The following is a 6,549-nucleotide window of genomic DNA, read 5'->3' as shown; positions in this document are numbered from 1 at the left end:
TTTTTTTTTTGTATTTTATTGTATTTTTTGTGTTGTAAGCTGCCCCGAGGCTTCGGCAAGGGGCGGCATAGAAATGTTCTAATAAATAAAATAAATAAAATATCTCCCGTGTGGGAACATGAAACAAACTCTACCATATGAGCTGTGAAACCTTGATCTGTCCTTATACTCCTCCTCTTCGTGCCCCAAGTGAGTCTCCTCGCTCGTCTAAGGACCCCTCCCCAGTTCAATGGACACTCCCCCCTGATTTGGGGAGTTTCTGTCCCTCCCCAGCTCCAACATAATAACCTCTCTGGGGGACAGAGGGGCCAGGGATGGGAAGTGGGGATGCCTGTGATGGTTAATAAGCCCCACGGGATGCTAGTAAGCTCCTCATCGATTTCCCCCTCCTTAAGGTGCAATAACCCAGAGACATTAATCCAAATTGCTGCTATTTTACACTGGAGGAGTGGAGGCCGGGGGAATCTGGACCCAGGTCAAACTGGAGGCTGGACATGGGTTCCCAGGCAGCAGTCCTGGCAGAGAATGTCGGGGGAGGCTCACATCCATCCACACAGAGTGGCGCAATCTGCGCCCGCGCACAGCTAAGCTTCCCCTTGGACCGTGTTTTGGCTGGACATCAAATGCAGAACTAAAACCACACGGTTGTTTTCTGAAAGGGAACTCTGATCGCTTCCTCCAGAGCTTCTGCCATTGGACGTTACTTGTGGGAAGAGCTGGCATGTCAGTTCAACCAGAATACTTTCAGGGCCGCATTAAAGTACATTTCACGTGACCTAAGCGTTCAAATGCTTTTGCTGGACATTAACAACTTTTCTATGCTGCTTCACCTGTCAAACACGGGACGGGTCTTAATGGGGCACCAGCGGGCCTTCCTGCCTCTTGGCATCCCCACCCTTTCAAGAGTTTGTTTGTTTTCGTGGGGGGTGGGTTAAGGGGACGCCTGGGTGCACACCTGGTTTTGCGTGTGCCCATCAACAGCAGGGAAGGTCTACGTACAAGAAGGTGCAAGGGGGAAGAGGGTGTGTGGAGGGTTAGGTGGCCTGAGCAGCTGGTGGAGGGTAACAGTTTTATTAAGCTACCCCTTGGTGCAAACAGCGAGTATCTCAGGCCTCCCTGCAACTCCCTGCAGGACAAAGTGTGTGTGTGTGGGGAGGGGGGGGAATCCTTTTCTTTTCGTTTTTAAATTAAAGCCTGGGTTTTGCACCGGAAGTAGTTTCTTGGTGGGTCATCAATCAACACGCACAGAGCTGGATGGGGCCAAGGAGGAACTGCTCTGTGTGACAGTCACAAGAACGACCATCGGCCCTCCCACAGCAGTGTTTCCCCTAGAATTTCCTCCCTCTCCCACAATCTTAGAGCCCAAAGGGATCATCCTGTGAAGCTGATGGGTGGGAGAGCCAGGACTTCATGCAGCTCAGCGTCTGACTGGCATTCGCTGACACAAGAGGGCAACCAGTCTGGAAGGCTTTGCAAGGGGCACGTTCAAGGAGGGGAGGCCATCTAGGCTACTAGTCCTCATGGTCATATACAACGTGCATTGGAAGCAATATTCCTGCGCACACCAGTTGCTGGGGAGCGTGGGTGGAAGGGGACTGCGGCACTCCTTTTCTGTTTCTGGGTTCCTTGGGCAGCTGGTGGCCACTCTGTGAGCAGAAGGCTGGGCTGGGTGGCCTCGTGGGCTGACCCTGCACCTGCGCTCTTCTTCGTTGTCATGACAGAGTCCGGCACCCTTGTGCGGGAGGGTAATGGCCGCTCTGATTCTGCCTGCCAGCTCCCAATCGTCTTGCTGGGGTGTCCTTGCAAGTGGAGAACTGTGACCCCACTTCTCTCCCGCACCCTCTTCAGGAGTGATTAAGCTGACGGAGGAGCAGGAAAAGCAGAACTTTGCCAGGGACCCCCATTTCCCCCTCCCAGTACCTCCTTCTGCCCACCTCCCACCTTCACCCCACACTCACCGCCACTGTGGTTATAGCGGTACTTTGCAATCTCCAGACTCTCTAGGAAATACACTTCGTTGTCCCTTGCAATTTCAGTTTCCTCCTCCCAGTACTTGGGATGATACTCTGTGACCCTCTCCATCCAGGGCACCTGAGGCTCCTGCCTCCGTGTGTTGCTGTCGTAGCGAGTAAAAATCTGGTCGTCCAGGAAGCCAGAGATGACAAATTTGGCCTGCCCCTGCCCAGGCTCCAAAAACATGGTATAGAAATAGCGCAGGCTGTGGGAGGAAGTCCCTGGAAAAGGCACAGAGATGGGGCGGAGTAAGGGGGCCTGAAGCTTAGGGGGCTGCACAGGTTCTGACGAGCTTCAGCAACCCCATTTAGGAGTTCCAGATGCGAGACAAGGTATGCCCAGATGCCAGCTCAAACAACCTGTAAATAAGCAGGAAGAGACTGCAAGCAGGAAAGGTGTTTTGGAAGTCCAAAGGGAGACAGGGAGAAACTGGGCAAGGAGTTAAGGAAGCAAGGAAAGGATCACCTACTGCCTGCCTACCCTCCTCGCCGCTCCATGCCGGCAGCCTTGGCTTTGCGGGAACTTCTGGTCATGGTAATGATCAGTCACGAAACTTCGCTCTTTCTCCAAACGCCAATCTAATTGGAAGGATCTACTTGGATAAATAGCATGATTTTGGATGCATGCTAAAAGTGAAAGTGTCTGTCTCCCGAAAAGTCCAGAATATTGGGGCATTATTTTATCGACTCTGAAAAATTAAGCTTTGAAGCTGCAAGGGAGGATTTTTCCCTGCTCTCTCCTATCACTTGACAAATGCCAAAAACCTTGCGAGAAGGAACAGAGAAGCTTCACAGCTCTCCTTTATTGTTACCTGCTAACTGGAGTGCAATATAAGAAAGATCATTTAAAACCTTAAGGTGTTAAGACACACGGCACCGCCCCTGGACACCCGCCGCTCTCTACCTTCCTAACTGGGTTCAACTGGCATTACAGAATTTGCTCACCTGGGCTGCACCTAGCGGATTTTGGTCTTTTTATTTCATTTCTTTATTCTTCCGGTAGTGGAAGCGTTGATCATGAGACACCCAGAGAGCTGGGCAAACAATCACAGTGAAGGCTGCAGATCTTGCCCCATCCTTGCGGATACTACAGGGGGGGAATCAGCCGGTCGTGGCCCATGTGGGCACCAGCGATGTGGGGAAGGACAGCTGCAAGTTCCCCGAAGCAACACTGAGGCTGCTCGGTGGAGGGCTGAGATCCAGGACCACCGGGGGGCCTTCTCTGAAGTGTGCCCTGTCGCACGTCCCGGGCCAGCGCAACACAAAGGGTGGCAGAGGCTGCTGTGGGGCAGAGAGAAGGGACTCTGCTTTGTGGGCATGGGGCACTTTTGGGGAGAAGGCAGGCCTTTAAAGAAGGGATGGGCTCCACCTGCACCAGAACGGAACGGCTGGTGCATAATGTAGATAAAGGGCTTTCAAACGGAAGCTGCAACCAGGAGATTGGAGGGCAAACTTGAGCCAAGGTTCTGCGAACAGCATTTGTGAGAACTTGATTGATCCGATTCAGCTGGACATTCCCTTCCCGGCAAACCCCTTCTTGCCTTGCTACATCTTGCCACTCCACCTCTTCTGAGCTTGTCATTTCCAGAGTTAAGCGCTTTCCTCCTGACTCCGGCCCCCTTCCCGCCTGCTTTAGCTCGCTCACACCAGTTATTCATATGATCAACTCTCGTTTTCTGCTTTACAGCTTCCAGTTTCCTTTCTGCGCATTTCAGCCACTTGGGTTTCGATTTGGTCTCCTTGTGAGCAAGAGCACCACTTGTCCCACTGCCAAAGAACCTCACCCAGAAGAAGGGAAGGCCCAAGCCCTCTGACTTGCAACAAGCCCATGCAAACACAAACCAACAAACACCCAGGCTCTGAACGCCCAGTTCCTTCAATCTCTCCTCACAGGGCTTTGCTTCCAGTCCCCGATCATCCTTGTCCTCCTCCAAACCCTTCCCAGCTTCTCTGCGTCCTTCTTAAATGGTGGTGCCCAGAGCAGGACACACGACTCCAGTGCTGAGTAAAGAACTAGAACTTCACAGGGCCCGCAAGTGATCCTTCTCTCAGTGCAGCTTAAATGGGATTTACCCTTTTCGTAGCCACATTGCGCTGCTGACTCAGATCCAGCTTGTCATCTGCAGCAACCCCAAGATCATGCTCACTTGCAGTACTGCTGAGCCAAGCGTCCCTCATCTTGTAATGATGTGCTTGGTTTTGTTAGCCTAGGCAGAGAACTCGGCCTCTGCCCTACTGAATTCCCTTCTGTTGTTCTCAGCCCAGCACTGAGGGAAGTTCAGTCTTCCAGGGTGTTAGCCGTCCCACTCAGTTTTATTTATTATTTATTTGTTTAAAACATTTCTATGCCGCCCCATTGCAACAAAGCCTTGGGGCGGCTCACAACATTCATAAAAAGTACAATTAATAATTTAAAAACTGGTACCATCTCGGCTATATATATTAAAATCTATAAATACAATAATAATAAATAAACAGTTAAAATAACTTTTAAATAAAAAGGTCTTCGCCTGGCGCCAAAAAGCAAATAATGACGGCACCAGGCGGACCTCTCTGGGGAGTTTTGTGTGATCTGCAATAGTATTTATGTACAAAGAAAGACTACAAGTGGCTGACACATAAAATCTGGGAGTACTGAAACAGAGAAGGCAACCCTGAAATACAGCAAAGCAAAACTGAAACAGTCTTTCAGTTCCCCTGACTAAAAGATGCAAAGGTTCAGAAATGTTTTGAGGGAAAATATGGGGTTTTCTGTCCACCCTCCCCTACCCAAGGACCACTAATGTTTATTCTTTGAAAAACTGGAAAAAATGAACAGCTTGGGATGAAAAAATATTTTCTTTTAGAATTTAAATCAAAATACTTATGACGTCATGGAGGAAATGTTTCCTGTATCCTCTCTGTAAGATTCCAAGCATAGTCATATTTTCCATTCCTTAAAATGATTGTTCAGGTTCATCTTTTATTGCCCATTATAGTTGCTGCAAGCCATGCTTGGTTCCCCAGGCTCATCAAATCACATCACAGAAGAAAATGTATGTTCTTCACCACTGGAGTTTTGTCCTATGCAGTTCTGCGTTTCTACTAATTCTGTTCTAATTAGGGTATTTCTGATCTAAACTGCTCAGAGAGCTTCAACGATTGGGCGATACAGAAATAAAATTACCAAATAACTATTTCTTCATTAACGTCATTAAACAGGAACCTAAAATACATTATGTGCTCTTGGTTTCCTCAAGATGTTATCAAGTTTGGTATATGAAACTCAAGTGTATTCCATATTCAAAGAATAATTACAAATTTAATGGGCTTGTCTTCCTGGCTGCTTTATGTGCCTAAAGGAGCCCTTCCCAACCTGGTAGCCTCCAATGGTTTGGGACCACAATGGCCAGCATTCCTGAGCATGGGTCATGCTGCCTGGGGCTGACGGGAGCCGAAATCCAAAATACATGGAGAGTACCAGGTAGGAGGGGGCTGTCCTGAAACAACAAGGTGACTTTAGATCTGTTAAGACTTCTCACCACCCCCAGGGCTCATTTTTCAGTTTTTACCAAAATTTCCAGTTCCTCCCCTTCTGGGAAACCAAAGCGCTTCCCCCACTCACAGTTTCAAGATTTCCAGAAAGGTTCTGTCTGCTCACCCTTCATTATGAGTTAGACAATTTCTCCATTCCGTCCATCTCGCTTCACTCGTATTGTCTCTAGCCCCCTCTGCACTTGATATTTACTGCATTTCCAAATTTCCATGGAGGTATTTGGGCTGGAGACACATCCTAGTTCGATGGATGAGGAAGGGGCAGCTGCCCCCCCAGGCCCCCCGGTTCCCCCAGCCGATGCCAAGTGAGGTGGCTTTTCCCCCTTTCAAAAGCCCCCAGGCGCCAACCAAGTTCTGAAAAGTCTTAATTGTTATGCAGCCTGCAATTTGTGTACTGGGGCTGGGGACACAGAGCACTTCCTGTCTATATGAAACTGGTGAGGGATGCCACCTGGATTTTATCTACTTATTTATTGGGTTCCTATCCCAACCCTCTCAGTGTGAGAGACAAAGCATGTTATAAAATAACAAATAAATGATATTAAGTTAAGAAATATCACAGTGATAAAATCACAACAAGCATCATAAGAACATCTGCAATAAAAACTCACAATGGCCTCCCTATTACCTCAATTCCTAACCACTAAAAATGCCATGACAGGTACAACAGCACTAAAAATAAACAATTACAATAAAATATTCCAAAATTAGGGACTGCAGGTGGCACAGTGGTTTAAACCATTGTGCTGCTGGGCTGGTTGATCGAAAGGTCGCCAGTTCGAATCTGCACAACGGAGTGAGTTCCCATTGCTCCGTCCCAGCTCCTGCTAACCCTGCAGTTTGAAAGCATGCAAATGCAGGTAGATAAAAAGGTACCACTTCCGTGGGCAGGTAACAGCGCTCCGTGCACTTTGGTGTTTAGTCATGCCGGCCACATGACCATGGAGACCGCCTGCGGACAAACGCTGGCTCCCTCGGCCAGGAAACGGAGATGAGCACCGCC

Source organism: Varanus komodoensis, unplaced genomic scaffold (assembly GCF_004798865.1).
Source record: "Varanus komodoensis strain SLA01 unplaced genomic scaffold, ASM479886v1 scaffold530, whole genome shotgun sequence".
NCBI lineage: Eukaryota > Metazoa > Chordata > Lepidosauria > Squamata > Varanidae > Varanus > Varanus komodoensis.
This window is presented reverse-complemented; position numbering follows the sequence as displayed.